This window comes from Saccopteryx bilineata, chromosome 3, assembly GCF_036850765.1.
Source record: "Saccopteryx bilineata isolate mSacBil1 chromosome 3, mSacBil1_pri_phased_curated, whole genome shotgun sequence".
Lineage (NCBI taxonomy): Eukaryota > Metazoa > Chordata > Mammalia > Chiroptera > Emballonuridae > Saccopteryx > Saccopteryx bilineata.
Genome location: NC_089492.1, coordinates 303,727,543 through 303,744,412, shown reverse-complemented (window position 1 = coordinate 303,744,412; position 16,870 = coordinate 303,727,543). Strand labels below are relative to the sequence as shown.

Here is a 16,870-nt window from a genome sequence, read left to right as displayed (position 1 = left end):
AAGCAACCAAAGAATGCAAAAATAAGTGGAACAAAATATATATCTTTTTTTTTTTTTATTTCTTTCTTCCTTCCTATCACTATTAATTCAATAGGAAAAAAAATTTTCCCCCTGGACTAAGAAGTGGGAAAGCAGAGGGACAGAATCCCACATGCACCCAACTGGGATCTACTCGGCAAGCCCACTAGGGGGAGATGCTCTGCCCATTGGGGGCATTGTTCAGTTGCACTGGAGCCATTCTAGCACCTGAAATAAAGGTCATGGAGCCTTCCTCAGCAGCAACTGGGCTACTTTGCTCCAGTGGAGCCTTGGCTGTGGGAGAGAAAGAGAGAGAATGAGAGTGAATAGAGGGGAAAGGGTGAAGAAGTGGATGCATGCTTCTTCTGTGTGGTGGCCTGGAATCAAACCCAGGACATCCACACTGTTGGACAATGCTTTTATTAAATAAAATTTAAAAAATTTTAAAATCAGCCTGACCAGGTGGTAGTGCAGTGGTGCAGTGAATGTAGTGTCTGACTGGGACATGGAAAACCCAGGTTCAAAACCCCGAGGTTGCCAGTTTGCATGCAGGCTCCTCTGGTTTGAGCAAAAAATCACCTGAGGCCACGGTCATTGGTTTGAGCAAGGGGTCACTCTGTCTGCTGTAGCTCCCCCCGCCCCAATCAGGGCACATATGAGAAATCAACCAATGAAACTAAGGTGCCGCAACAAAGAATTGATGCCTCTCATCTTCCATCCAGTCTGACCTTATTTGTCCCTCTTTCTGTCACAAAAAATAAATTTTTTAAATCATTTTTTACTAAAAAAAATATGCAGTTACAGTCATGCTCCTGGACTTCCTGTGTATTTGTCAGCACTGCTCAAAGAACCCTGACCCAGCTGCTGCCAGCATTGCTGAAACTCAGAAAAGAGCCCACCGAGTCCAATGGAGTCGCTGCTCCAGGGCCCTGGGTGCAAGAGTTCACATAGCAGGAGGTGATGAGCCTCATGAAGTCTGGTGACAAAGGAATTTCTGCCTTCCCAGAATCAGACAACCTTTTCAAATGGGTGGGCACAATCCATGGAGCAGCTGGCACAGTATGAAGACTTGAGATGTAAGCTCCTTCTAGCGTTCCCCAGGGGCTACCCATACAGCGCACCCACAGTAAAGTTTCTCACGCCCTGCTACCACCCCAATGTGGACACCCAGGGTAACTTCTGCCTGGATATCCTAAAGAACAAGTGGTCTGCCCTGTATGACGTGAGGACCATCCCGCTTTCCATCCAGAGCCTGCTAGGAGAACCCAACCCTGACAGCCCAGTGAACACACAAGCTGCCGAGCTCTGAAAAGCCCCACAGCCTTTAAGAAGTACCTGCAAGAAACCAACGCAAAACAAGTAGGTCTCCACACGATACCTGACCCGGGCTGTCTGGTCTCTGTCCCTGTGCTTTTTTTTCCTTAGATGGTCTGTCCTTACCTTGATTTCTGTATAGGACTCTGTATCTTCAGCAGTGGTGTCATTTTTGTTTTATTTTTTTAATTAAGTCTCTGGTTGAGCCCTTGTGGTGACTATATTAAATAAATACATTTTGGGTTAAAAAAAAAGAAAGAGAAGAAACTCTAAATTTTTTTATGGATTTTAGCCAAAAGAGAGTTAGAAACAGAGAGACAGAGAGAGAGAGACAGAGAGAGAGTCACGAACATCGATCAGTTCTTGTATGTGCCCCGCCTGGACATTGATTCAGCAACCTCTGGTGCTTCGGGTTGATCTCTAACTCACCGAGCTAGCCAGGAAGAGCTGGAGGGAAATGTTAACAGCCTGAAATAAATGGAAAACTTGACTGTGAAAGCATTGTAAAGATGTCATGTCTACACCCTGGCTGGTGGTTCAGTGAATAGAATGACTCCCTGGAGCAGCCGTGTCGCCGGTTCAGTCCTGAAGTTGCCAGCTCAATCCTTAGGTCACCACAAGAGCTCCAGGAGGGACATGTAACATATGAAAAGCAATCACTGGGTGCACAACTAAGTGGAACAAGTTGATGTTTCTCTCTTCTCTCTCTTCTGCACTCTGTCTAAATAAATAAATAAATAAATAAATATGTCAAGTCTCCCAAATGTATATATAGACCCAGTGAAATACCAACAAAAATCCGAAACTGGTATCTATTTACATTTTTTTTAAAGTTGAGAGAGTTTTTCTATCAGTTAGTGAGAGCTTCAAGTCATTATAATTAAGACAGTACAATAGACAAACCAGACAAAGGTATGTATAAAAAAATGCCTGTGCACAGACTCATGCATAGACAGCATGTGATGGCAATGGAAGTTCTGCAGGGAAGGGGATAAGAATGGCTTTTTAAATAAAAATGGTTCTGGGACAATAAGACTTCCATGCTAGAAGTGGGCGGACAAGAAGAAGATGAAAACCTGTCTGAGACACAGAGAAACATCATTTTGCAGATGGCTCTAAATGGAGCAGTACATAAAACTTTCAGATACGCCCTGGCCGGTTGGCTCAGCGGTAGAGCGTCAGCCTGGCGTGAGGGGGACCCGGGTTCGATTCCCAGCCAGGGCACATAAGCGCCCATTTGCTTCTCCACCCCCCACCCCCTCCTTCCTCTCTGTCTCTCTCTTCCCCTCCCGCAGCCAAGGCTCCATTGGAGCAAGGATGGCCCGGGTGCTGGGGATGGCTCCTTGGCCTCTGCCCCAGGCGCTGGAGTGGCTCTGGTCACGGCAAAGCGACGCCCCGGAGGGGCAGAGCATCGCCCCCTGGTGGGCAGAGCGTTGCCCCTGGTGGGCGTGCCGGGTGGATCCCGGTCGGGCGCATGCGGGAGTCTGTCTGACTGTCTCTCCCCGTTTCCAGCTTCAGAAAAACAACAACAACAAAAAAAACAACTTTCAGATACCTGAAACAAGGCCAAATACCTCAGCAGGTTGTAGCACTGTCCTGATATGCCAAGGTTGCAGGCTTGTTTTTCAGTGACAGAACAGGAGGGAGTAACAGACTTCTGTATGTGACACAAAAGGAATCCACCTGGCAACCCTCCTAGGGGGCCATGCTTTGCCCATCTGGGTTGTTTTTCTGTGGCTCAGCAACTTTTAGAGTCTGAGGTGGAGGCCATAAAGCCATCATGGGTGCCTGGAACCAACTGGCTCCAATCAAGCCATGGCTGTATGAGGTAAGAGAGAGATCGCGAGCGAGAGCGGCAGGGGTGGCTTACCAATTGGGCATTGCTCCTCTGTGCCCTGTTGGGTAATCAATCCCAGGTCATATACACTATGGGCCAACACTTCACAACTGAGTCAATGAGCCAGGGCAGGATTTCAGGTTTGATTTCCAGTCACAGCACACATAGGAATCACCAAGTGAATGCAGGGATGGGAGAAACAATGAATCAATGTTTCCCTCTCACAGATCAATGAATAAAAGTTTTTAAATAAAAATAAGAATTGGGCCCTGGCTAGAGAGCCTGGCTGGTCAGTGTCGTCTCGATGCACAGGGTTGGCAGTTTGATCCCTCGTAAGGGCTCACACAGGAACTGAATGATATTTCTGTCTCTCGCTCTCTCCTGTCCTCTCCCCCAAATCAGGAAATAAGAAAATAAATATAAATAAAAACGACATGAGAAAATTCCTCAAAGTGATAATCTATGAAGAGATTTTAACAGGCACATAAACCACACTGTACACTAATGGTCTGTAGCTGGAGGAAATGTAAAGGGTTCATTTACTGTGGAAAACATTTCCGTATCATCTGTTCAGACTGAAGTTATAAACACACTAACATACAGCACTGTCACCCTCAGCTAAATGTCTAAATTATGTATTTTTCCCCATAAAACTCCCCGAAACACACACACAAAAAGTGCACTGCTGAAACAGAAGTACAAGAATTTTCATGGCAGCTGGATCCTAACCACCTGGACTGCAAACAACACAAGTTCAGTTATCGGTAGGAACAACTGCCATGCACTCAGACTACGGCATGCTACGGGAAAAATACCACCTTGTCTCCTTTAATATTTCTAAAGGCTGGTAAAAGAAAAACACTTTTTTTAAGTGAGAAAGACAAACAGACAAACAAAAAGGGAGATGAGAAGCATGAACTTGTAGCTGCAGCACTTTTTGTTGTTCACTGATATCATTCTCATATGTGTCTCGACTAGGGCGATTCAGCTGAGCCGGTGACGCCTTCCTCAAACCTTGGGCTCAGGTCTATGATCCCACCCTGAAGCTGACTACCCTGTGCTCAAGCCAGCAATCTCAGGGTTTTAAACCTGAGTCCTCAGGCTCAGGTAGATGATACAGCCACTGCACCACTGCCTGTTCAGACCAAAAAACACCTTCCTTTGTGAAGCACATGGAATAAGTCTTTCATGGCTTGCAATTCCAAAATATTTACTGTGTAAGCATTACAGAATAAGTTTACCTGACATTTATTACATATACACACACATTAAAAAAGGAAAAAATCGCCTGACCTGTGGTGGCGCACTGGATAAAGCGTCGACCTGGAAATGCTGAGGTCGCCGGTTCGAAACCCTGGGCTTGCCTGGTCAAGGCACATATGGGAGTTGATGCTTCTGGCTCCTCCCCCCTTCTTTCTCTCTCCCTCTCTGTCTCTCTCTCTTCCTCTCTGTCTCTCTCTCTTCCTCTCTAAGAATGAATAAATAAAAATAAAAAAATAAAAAATAAAAAGGAAAAAATCGCCCATCACATTCAAATTAAGCAAAAGAAGCCTGACATAAAAAATGTATGATTATGTGATACAAAAAAATTAGGCACAATTAAATACAGTATAAAGATTGAGAATGATTCCTCACTTGTGACAGTGCAGCAGACAAAGCATCAACCTAGAATGCTGAGGTCTCTGGTTTGAAACCCTGGGCTTGCCTGGTTGAGGCACACATGGGAGTTGATGCTGCCTGCTCTTCTTTGCCTTCTCTCTCTTTCTCTGTCTCTAAAAATAAATAAATAAAATCTTTAAAAATAGATTTAGACCAATTAAATGCATGAAAAAATTATAAATAAAATCCTGAAAGTGCTCCATATGGAGAGCACAGGGTAAGTCAAGCCCCCTGATGCTTCACCAAAACATCAGGAACACTCCAGGTGGCCTCTGCCAACACAACATGCAACATCACTGTCACTCTACAGTTAACAACCACACCGTTGTCTCAGCAAATAGACACCAGGTCCCTCCTGAGATAAACGGCTGCTTACTCCATCCAGTCCAGTTTCCTTCCTTTCCTACATTACAAGCCCCTTCTTTTAATTCCTCTTATCCCTCCCTCTCCCTTTATTCCTGGATCACCTCCCACTCTGGTGTCCCCCTCATTTTCACTGCACCCAACAAGCAACTACCCATCTCTCTCCCCTTATTGGAGCAAGAATAGCATCTACATTATCAGTCTGGACAGCAGAACCCCAAGAAAAAAGCACACCTCCCTACCCTCTTTCTCACCTCTTCTCAATTCATCTCCCTTCCTGCCTGACACAACAGGGAATGTTGTTCCTCTGCGGGGAGGACGGTACGTTGGCCTTCCTACTACCTGGGCGGGAGCCTGTGCTTTAACATACCTCTCTCCCAATGGTGATGTAGCCCTCAACAACCAGTGTACCCATTCCAGGGATTCAGCAACTCTGGCACAGAAGGGCAGTGCAGCTCATCCCTCTCTTGGTAAACCCTCAAAATAATTTTGGGAATTGGGACAGGTTCAGGAGAAGTAGCCACTTCTTCTGTCCTAACCTCCCTTATAATTGTCACTGAAGTGTTCATTCCTGCAGGCTGCTTCTGCACCCTGTGCACCAGAGGTTGTATATAGAGTTTGACTCAGTCCGCCGGGTACAGAAACCACCATTACATTTTCCTCCTCCAGGCTGCACACCAACACCAATACCAACGACTTCCCCAGCAAGTGACTACCTAAGGACATTGTCCAACCAGTCCGGGTCTGAGGACTCTCGTTTATCCCCTGCCCCATAAATACTTCACTGACCCTAAGTAGCAGGAAGCAGTTATGGAAAATAATAAGACCTTCATCCCTTTTCCATAAAAAACAAAAGGCTAAAATGTAAGGTTTGGAGACCTGTGAGTTTAGAGGGTGAGTGTTGAAGAAACACAGCCTGGTCCCTAGAAGTTCCGAGAAAGTGTATGAGGAAAAATAAGACTTTCCAATATACAAGCCAGTGTTTTCTGCTGTTATTACTGTGGCTTTCAGCTCCCAAGGAGGTACAGAAAGAGGAGGCAGTGAGCTACTTAGTGGTGGTTCCCCCCTGGGGCACCAGCACGCTTCATAAGTAATAAACAGTTAGATCTTCTCCCTCTGCTGCCTGGTGGTATTTTCAGATTATCCAATTACCAGGTTGACATCCCCAGCCTGGAACTCCTACATTGCAATATCGATGTGAACTGAGGCCACCATGTTTGACTAAGAGACAGCAGGACTTAATTTATACACTTCATATAGGTCACTTTGTCGGGGATGGATAATAAATAAAATGAAGATTATGTCAGCAAATAAGAACATGTGTGGGTAATGAAATTAAAAAGTGTCTGTTGGGCCTGACCTGTGGTGGCACAGTGGATAAAGCGTCGACCTGGAAATGCTGAGGTCGCCGGTTCGAAACCCTGGGCTTGCCTGGTCAAGGCACATATGGGAGTTGATGCTTCCAGCTCCTCCCCACCTTCTCTCTCTCTCTCTCTCTCTCTCTCTCTCTCTCTAAAATGAATAAATTAAAAAAAAAAAGTGTCTGTTGCTACATATTAAAAGCTAAGAGCAGGTGTTTGCAAATATTTTCTGCAAAGGAACACATATATATTTTTGGCATTGAGGACCATAGGTATAGGGTTGTGGGAATCAGTTCTGCCTTTGCAGTGCAAAAGTGTCAACCAAAAATGACCAATGGGTGTGCTCTGCACTGCAGTTAGGTGGCCCCTGTATGAAAGGCTAAAACACAGAGGGCATCTAACTGCTTGCCCTGGGCTTGACCACCTTTTCTGACATTTTATCTAAGCTATATCTATCCCCTAGCCCAGTGGTCTCCAACCCCCAGGCCACGGACCAGTACCAATCTGTGGGCCATTTGGTACTGGTCCGCAGAGAAAGAATAAATAACTTACATTATTTGTTTTATTTATATTTAAGTCTGAACGATGTTTTATTTTTGAAAAATGACCAGATTCCGTTACATCCGTCTAAGACTCAGTCTTGATGCTTGTCTCGGTCACGTGATACATTTATCTGTCCCACCCTAAAGGCCGGTCTGTGAAAATATTTCCTGACATTAAACCAGTCCTTGGCCCCCACCAAAATTGGGGACTACTGCCCTAGCCAATAAAGGTATATCTGACCCAGAATGTACGTATAAGAATTTTCACAGCAGCATTATTCATAAGAAGCCCAAGTGCAAACAACAGAAGTTTAACAATAGGGAAAACTGTCATGTATACTCAAGCGGTGCAAGGCTATGGATTCCTTTCTATCCCAACTGCAGAGGTTGGAACCTCATGCCCATCACCACCCTGGGGGCCTGGGCCTTCAAAACTGCAACCTGACGACACCGTCTGCACCTCAGACACTGACCACACACCCTTATTATTCCCACAGCGGGACCAGCCATCCTCACATGAGGACCATCCTGAGTCCTTTATATCCCGAACCTGATCCTGACACCACGATTATACTAAATGCCTTCATCTGTTACATAGTATGTGACCCGCAAAGACTAGGACAGTCGGGACATGGTAGTTGCTGTCTACAGACCCTTAGATGCTATTTGACCCCAACGCTACTCAAACTAAAGACAGGCAGTCACCTGTTTCCTCCAGAATACCTGGGAGCCAGAGTAGTACGTCTTTTTAACCAAAAGATACAAACCATATTTGTATCTCTAGTGGCACATGTATAAATTAAGACCCGTAACTCAAGCCCTAAACAAAAATTAAGTCAAAATAGATCACAGATCAAAGTGTAAAAAGTGAAAATATAAAACTTATCAAAGTAAATGGGAGAAACTTTTTGAACCTGACTTATGCAGAGCTGTGGGGAAAGAAAATAAAGGATGAATCATAAAAAATATAAAAAATTTTACTAAATTATAATTTAATACATTTGTACTTTTTTTGGTCAGCAATAAAAAAGTACAGACAGGGACAAACAGACAGAAAGGGATAGAGATGAGAAGCATCAACTCATAGTTGCAGCCTAGAGCCTGAGTTTGGAAGAAAATATTTACACAAGTATTTGGTAAAGGATTGTATTTCAAATATAGAAAAGATCTATAAAACATAACAAAAATACTACAACCACTTAATTACTTTATGTATGAGGTCATGAAGTTTTCTAGAAACTGGATTTTCATGTCAGAAGTGTAAACTTACTAAACGTCAATAACTTTCAAAATTACTATGTATAATAAATGTTATATATCAATATAAATTATAGATGTAAAGCTGTAAAAATGAAGTATAATTTAAAATTTTTTGTAGGGTATGGTTTAATTTTTAAATGACTCCAAGTATCATTGCAAAATTATAATATAAACTACCTAGGATTTAAGGTGAATCAGTATGTATAGGACATTAAAATTTAATATGTATGTACTTTTTTTTAAAGTGAGCAATAAAAGGACAGACAGGGACTGCCAGACAAAAAAAGAGAGGGATGAGAAGCATCAACTCAGAGTTGCAACACGTTTTCAACAAAAGATGTCGGCATAATTATATCTTTAGTGGTGTAAAAATAAAAAAAGACCCTTAATTCCAAAAAGAAAGGTTCTAACAAATCATGGAAGAAAGTAAGAATTTGAATAATGAGCTTAGGATGGATAGCTCAGATTGTTTGAGCGTCATCCTGTTTCATCAAGGTTTTGAGTTTGAGTTCTGGTGGAGAATCAACCAATAAATGCATAAATAATATGTCAGACAAGAACTGGTATTTCTTCTCGCCCCCACTTACTGTTTGTAATCAGTGAACAAAATTTTTAAAGATTTGGAAAATGAGGGCATTATAATATAAATGAACCATAAATTAATTATTTGAGTTGTAAAATTTTTATAATATTAGAAACAAACATAAATATGTTTTTCAAGTATACCCCTTTCTTTCTAAGACATTTATTAAGGGAAAAACAGAGGTCAAAGAAGTGAGCTGTCAAATAACTTTCAGTAACAAGTTACAGAGGAAAACATGGGACCTTGGAGCTTAGGACAAAGAGACATAAATCTTGAAAGGTATAAGAAGGGGGTAGAAAAAGCCGGCATGCTAAAAATAGTGCCATCATGTGTACCCCTCATAAATGTATACCTATTTTCTATACTGTTTATTTTATTAGTGTATTTTAGAGAGAGAGGAAGGAGAGAGTGACAGGAACACCAATCTGTTCCTGTATATGCTCTGACTTGGGGTCGCAATTGGCAACACTGGCAATTCAGAACAATGCTCTAACCACCTGAGCATGGCCATACAATTTTTTAATGCATAGTTTTTTGGCAACTTGAGTTATCATCCTACTATTTCACCCGTAATTTTTCTATACCCACTTACTATTAATTACATGTAGATATACATAAATGTTATAATACAGAAATTTTTTATGAGAAGGAAAATAATATTAGATCACAATTGTTTCTTTCCAGCTTTTTTCTTAATTGACAAAAGAGACAGAGGAAGGGAGAGATTTGGGTGGTTTAGGTTGTTCATTGATTGCTTTCTCATATGGACCTTGACGGGTGGGGAAGCCTTCAGTGGAGCTAGTGAAATCCTGCACATGCCAGTGATGTTGGGCTCAAGTTAGCGACCGTGGGGTCATGTGTATAATTCCATGCAAAGCAGGCCATCCACACTCAAGCTGGTGAGGGTGTGCACAGCCAGAGGAGTCTGCTCTCAAGCAGGATACTTCAAGTTCCTATCATGTGAACATTTTATATAACTATGGTACATCTGTCAAACTGAGAAATCTCTAAGTTCACAAAATTTTCCACTGATTTTTCCAAAGTTGTAGTACTCAACCCACAATACAATATCAGTTTAAGACATCATATTTTCTCGATTTTCTCTGTTTTGTGACCATTTCTCTGATGTATTTTTCCCATTTATGTCATCAATTAATTTAAGGAGTAATGATGAGGTATTTTGCATCTTAATCCATCTTTTGGGTTGTACTAAGTTCCTCCTGTTAAATACTGGCAATATTTTTTAGAACAGACACCTCAAAATTGAAGTCTCTTACCACACCACTAATTAGGGGTAGACAATATAAAATGTCTTACCATTGATTTTTTTGGTAAAGATAATATTTGCTGGGTTTCTACACTTAATATAGGAAGAACAAATTCTAACTAAAAATAACCAGCCTACAGGGTTTATATCAAAAGATTTTAAAACTTATATGTAGTATTTGTATTGGCAATATTTGTGAAAGCATAATATAGATAAATGGAACATAATAGAGATCCCACTAAAAGACCTGCACAAATCAAATACACTCAACTGTTTGAGAAAGAAACAAAGGCTTTGACTGTGAACGCATATTCTTTCCAACAAATGATGTTGGAACACTTAGAGGACCATTGGCATGCATGAGTAAGTAAATATTAATACGTACAAGGAATCTCAACACATACCTCACAAGTTTTATCTGTTTAAACACTGGTATTCAGCCTGGCCAGGCGGTGGGGCAGTGCAATTTGAATTGGACTGGGATGCAGAGAACTCAGGTTCAAGTTCCTGAGGTAGTTGAATTGAGTGCTGACTCACCAGTCTTGAGTGTGGGGTTGTTGGCTTGAGCCAAAAGACACTGGCTTGAAGATGAAGGTCACAGGCTTGAGGGCAAGCTAGCTCTGGCTTGAGCAAAGGGTCACTCACTGTGCTGTAGCCCCCCAGTGAAGACACATATGAGAAAGCAATCAATGAACAACGAAAATGCCACAAGGAAGAATTGATGCTTCTCATCTCTCTCCCTTTCTACCTGTTCTTGTTTATTCCTCCTTCTTTATCTCTGTGGAAAGTGCGGAAGGAAGACTGGTATCCACATCATAAAATTTCTAAAAGTCCACAATTTTAAAAACATGAAAGGATCTTGAACAGACACTTTCAAAGATAATCAGATGGCAAGTGAATGTATCAAAAGTGGTCAACATTGTTACGAGAAATTTACTATTTAGCACAATGAAGTGATTGATAAAAGAACACAGCTGTAGAATTCCTAAAACAGTGATAAGGATAGAAAAAGAAATTTTTATTTGACATAGACAATGCAAAGAGTACATCAGTTAGGAAAATAGGCTCATTGTTTTTTTGTTCTATTTACTGAGAGGAGAGGAGGCAGAGACAGTCTCCTGCATGCACCCTCACCAGAAAATACCCAGAAAGCCACTAGGGTGGAATGCTCTGCCCATCTGGGGCACTACTCTCTTGCTCATCAACCAAGCGTTTCTTAGCACCTTAGGTGGATGCCATAGAGCCATCCTCTGCACCCAAGACCAACTCAATCCAATGGATCGATGGCTGCAAAATGGGGAGAAAGAGAAAAAGAGAGAAAGAGAGAGAGAGAGAGAGAAGCAACTGCGAGGGGAGTGGGGAGATAATCTGATAGGCTTTTCTCCTGTGTGCCCTGAAGGAAATTGAACCTGGGACATCTACACACCAGGCTGACACTCTACCACTGAGGCAACCGGTGAGCAATGGCAGACTCTTAAATGCACACCGTTGATTTTAATTTATTAAGTTTGTCTAAAAATTTATTCTTTAAAAGATTTTGTTCATTTATAGAAAGGGCAGAGAGAGAGAAAGAGAGAGAAGGTGGGATGATCAGGAAGCATCAACACACATATGTGCCTTCACCGGGTAAGCCTAGGGTTTTGAACCAGTGACCTCACCATTCCAGGTCATCGCTTTATCCACTGTGCCACCACAGGTCAGGAAAAAAAATTATTTTAATGAAGTAGTTTCACTAATAAGTAGAATTTAGAAGAATGCTTGTATTTACTTATGTTCAAAAACCTGAACAAAAATATCAAAGAGGCCCTGAGTGGTTGGCTCAGTAGAGCATCGACCATGTATAGGGACATCCTAGGTTTGATTCCTGGTCAGGGCTACAAGAGAAGTAACTATTTGCTTCTCTGCACCATCCTCTCTCTCTGCTCTCTCAATTCCTCTTTTGCAGCATGTGGCTCAATTCAGCCTTTAGTTCAGTTCATTCGTACATCAGCCCTAGTGCCGAGGTAGCTTGGTTGGTCTGAGTATATCAGCCTCAGGAGCTAAAAACAGCTCATGTTGTTGAAGCATCAGCTCTAGACGGAAGGTGCCAGGTGAATTGTTGCAGATCCATGTGATGAGTATATTCAGGTCCCGAGCAAGAACAATGCAGAATTAAAGAAAATAGACTTAAAGAATTAAAAGATGGGTTCGGGAGTGCTCTGTAAATACTGCTGGCAGAAACACCGCTGTAGCAGAAAAACAAGTTTGCCTCAAGAAACCACATTTTCCTTTATTTACAGGGCAAAGTGGGCCATTAGCAATTCAATGACTTTTCTGATTATAGTTTCCAAGGCAACCTTAGAATTACTGAGTGCAAAAACCCCCCACCAATACTTAACATCCTAACTTTAGATAAAGAGGAAATTTGCTTGCAGTCTTTTCTGGAGAATATGAGGGTGGGAGAAAGCCAATCATCACATGGAGGTGTGGGGAAGGCTTAGCATTTTTGTAAGCAACATGGGGAGTTGGGGAAAAGCCAGTTCCCAGCACCTCTGTTCCCTCAAAATCTAACTGCAAAACCCTGTTCATTTTTTGGTCCCAGATATATCACCCTTTTATATTATTTTAAACTTTGATTCATGTATTGGGATTTATACTCATCTGATTTCCATGTTCCGATTCAGAGAAAAACTGGAAAAATATAAAATAAACAACAAAGTTAAAATAGCCATTACTAACTGATAATAAAACAAGTGTCTCGCCTGACCAGGCGGTGGCGCAGTGGATGGAGCGTCGGACTGGGATGCGGAAGGACCCAGGTTCGAGACCCCGAGGTCGCCAGCTTGAGCGCGGGCTCATCTGGCTTGAGCAAAGAGCTCACCAGCTTGGACCCAAGGTCGCTGGCTCCAGCAGGGGGTTACTCGGTCTGCTGAAGGCCCGCGGTCAAGGCACATGTGAGAACGCAATCAATGAACAACTAAGAAGTCGCAACGCGCAATGAGAAACTGATGATTGATGCTTCTCATCTCTCTCCGTTCCTGTCTGTCTGTCCCTGTCTATCTCTGCCTCTGTAAAAAAATAAAAAAATAAAAATAAAAAAAACAAGTGTCTCAATACTATGAAGTGAATTATGCCTATTAGATTATCAAGCAATGTCTTAGCTAATACAGCAAGATCTAAAATAAAATCTTTGTAGTTTTGTATGTCCTTAATATGTTAATGTAATTTTACCAGGTCCATGTTGACACCATCACTGCTCTACATTATTTATAAATATAACCCAACCCCACTTCAGTCTGAGAACTGTCCCAAGGAGCAAAAGTCACATACATTCAGGAAAAGTCTGCAACGCACTGGAACTGTGGTCACATTCCACACTCTACAGCTAGAATCCAAGTCCCAGTGACCACTGCTTCTAGCTGGCAATGATTCAAGTAGACTGAAAGGGCCATCTGCAGCATGTATTTAGATGAAGCTTCTGTTTCCTTTAATACGGAGAGATAAACCCAACAGGCCCTTCCCTGGAACTTTCCAGCCATGTGGTGGTGAGGAGAACCTTGGGATACACTGCTGGGGGTAAGAGGTAAATTTGTAACAGAAGTGGGCAAAAAGGAAAGAGAGAAAGAGAGAGAGAGGGAGGTGATGTAAATTAGGAGAATGTCCCAGCCCCATGGGGCATTGAGGCAGGAGACACTTCAGGGGTCCCCAAACTTTTTACACAGGGGGCCAGTTCACTGTCCCTCAGACCGTTGGGGGGCCGCCACATACAGTGCTCCTCTCACTGACCACCAGTGAAAGAGGTGCCCCTTTCTGGAAGTGCAGCGGGAGCTGTATACATGGTTTCAGGGGGCCACATGCGGCCCGTGGGCCGTAGTTTGGGGATGCCTGCATGTATTAAACAAGGCAGTGGATCCATGGCAAATGGGGAGAAAAAAATAATGCCATCAACACCCATAACAGAGATCTTTGAGGGATGGGCACAACCCGAATATTCAGGAAAGGGAGAGTAAGTGGACCTCATGTCTGTAAGAACTGTGATTGCCTTACCTGCTACTTGCAAAATTATCCTAGGCTCGTCTGTGGTGATGTGAGAAGGGGCTAATGGCCCTGGGCACCTTTAGTCTTCAGTAGCAAGTCTCAGCAGGCTGGGCAAGTTTAGGACACAGGTGGCTGGAATAGGCTGGAAGAGACTGAACCCTCCCTTGGAGGAGTGAGGGGACAGCCTACCTTCCTGTGTCTCTTTTTTTCACAGCAAGGGCATGGCCCTGGTGGAGGCCGATAAGCCAGGCTTTAACCCAATGACCTTCCTTTCCACTAATGAAACAAGGTTCTGATGGAGGCTTATGAGGGTCTATAGGGGCGTTGGGAGTTTTTAAGGGTGTATGCCAAAAGCTGGTATTTTGCCTGATCTCTTTGGGCTCTGTCTTCCTTTTCCTGTTCCTCTTGGTCATTATAGAACTTAAAAGTCATGATCAGAAGATCTGGCTGTGGGGTTTGAGGGCCCTCCTCCACCTATATAAACTTTCTTTGTATATCTGGAGCTATGGGAAAGACAGGACAGCGTTATTAACTGGATCAAATGAAGGATGGTAGGAGTTTGCAGGAGAAATAGGTTTGGCACTCCTTGTAGAATTCCAGAGTCTTTCGGTTGCTGAATGGCCCTGAACAAAAGCATTCAAAAATGGTTTTAAAATAAAAAGCATGATAAAGTAAAGTTGCAGGACTTTCAGGATATGCTCTCCTTTTTATATTTTTTACAATTAAACTTTAAGCATTTGCTGGGTACACTTTATAATACCTTGACCCTGAGGATTGTAAGGAAATACCTGTCTTTATTTAAATTTTAACAAGAAATAGTAAATGCTTTTCCAAATAAGATTTCTATATTTTTAAAAACATTTCTACCCCATTAATTAACAGGCAATCAAGGGAGTACACTAAGGCTGAAAAAATCCAGTATGACTTTAATTATTTTCCCATTGCAAAAAAAAAATTTTACACTTTTGTTAATCAAGTTCACCCTGCTTGACGGTTTGCAGCAGTTTGCACCTTGGAGCAGCTTGCAGTTTGCAGCTGTTTGGGAAATTAGCAAGTCTTAGAATCCACCATTTTATTCTTTTTTTTTTTTAATATTAGAGCCGACATTTCCAATTTTTGCATGCAAGAACTTAATTCAGGTTTTAAAAAAATAACATTTTAGACAACATTAAACAAAGATTAAACACAAACAAGAATCAGACAAATTAGAGACAAACCTGGGATTTCAGAGAACCATGTTAGAAAGATGCGTGCTTGATTTTAGTAAGGCCATTTTTGAGAGAGACAGAAGGAGGATGAGAATAGACAATATTATCTCCAGAAAAATCTCAAAGCAGCCACATAAATTTTGTTTAGCTACATTCAACAGGTGTCTCCCACCTCAATTTTCAGACAAAGAATAGGGGACAATATGATAGTGTAGCTAAAATATCAAATAAAATTAGACAATAACAAGAAAAACTGCAACTTTCCAAATACCTAAGTCTTCTATTCATTCTCAAATTCTAATAGCTGCTGCAACTGGCAGCCCAAACTGACAACGCCAAGACCTCTCCATCTTATCTCTAGCCCAGCAGCAAACTTAGATGACGCAGGCAGGAAAGGCTTTTTTGTCTACCTCCCCGAATCACCTGACCCTCAGCTGCAGCTGCCACCTGTTAGGGCCTGACCCAGCCACCACCACTATTGCCACCGTGGTCTCTCTGAATCACCTGTCCTTTGGCACTATATTCAGATTTACATTCATTTGCCCAATGTTTCCCTCTCCTACAGTGAGAGCACTGATTCAGAGACTTAGGAGCTACTCAGGCTTGAAAAGGAGGCTGAGGATGATATTTGGGGGGAACAAGGCAGCTTCTAGCAAAATGTCCCCAAATCCTGTATTGGAAACAAGATCCATTGGCAGAAATAGTTTCCTGACCTTTCTTCTTTCATTTGTTCTTCCTTTTATCAAAGAATCTTGGGGATTCCAAGATGGCAGCAAAGTAGGCAGATGCAGAGACTTATAGCTCACACCACCAAACTCGATTACAAATTAATTTAGGAAGAATCATTGTGAAAAATCAACTTTGGACCAAAAGAACAGGTCTCAAAAACCAAGAAGCAAAGAAGAATATACACTAATCCTGGTAGGGAGTGTTAGGGCATGGTGGGGGCTCCCCTGCTTCCAGAAGTAAAGGGAGGCTGAGAGTCCAGTAGGGCTGTCATTAAAGAGAGAGACCCTGAGACAGAAACCCTCAGTCTCAGAACCGGAGACCCAGCCTAGAAATCAAGGGACTGGAGGAGACAAAAAGCATTGAGAGGAGAGAAGAGCAAAGTTCTCCGTGTGGGAAGTGCCTTCCTTAAAAGGAGAGCAGGAAATATCACAGCCACTTGCCTGGGGCCCCAGGGGCAAGGAGGGTTGAGAGGACTGGCTAATCTTTCACTAGGAATGTAGAGAGAAACAGACGGTGATTGGCAGTGGAATGCCTTGGATGATCTCAAAAGCTGACTCATTCAGTGCGGAGGCGGCCATAGCTGAGGGAGGGGTTGATCCCTTCACACAACAGAAGCCTAAAGTAGTTCTGGGTGAGCCACCTCAAGAAAGCTCTCCACCTCCAATCAGCGCAAAAGAGCTGAAAGCAGGAAGTGGGGTGTAGGGGCAGTAAC

At 42.6% G+C, this 16,870-nt stretch overlaps 1 pseudogene; it reads left to right on the top strand.

The window, feature by feature from the left end:
- The first annotated feature begins 978 nt into the window (after positions 1–978).
- LOC136330158 (ubiquitin-conjugating enzyme E2 C pseudogene) lies at positions 979–16,860 on the top strand (annotated as a pseudogene).
- The last annotated feature ends 10 nt before the right edge of the window (positions 16,861–16,870 follow it).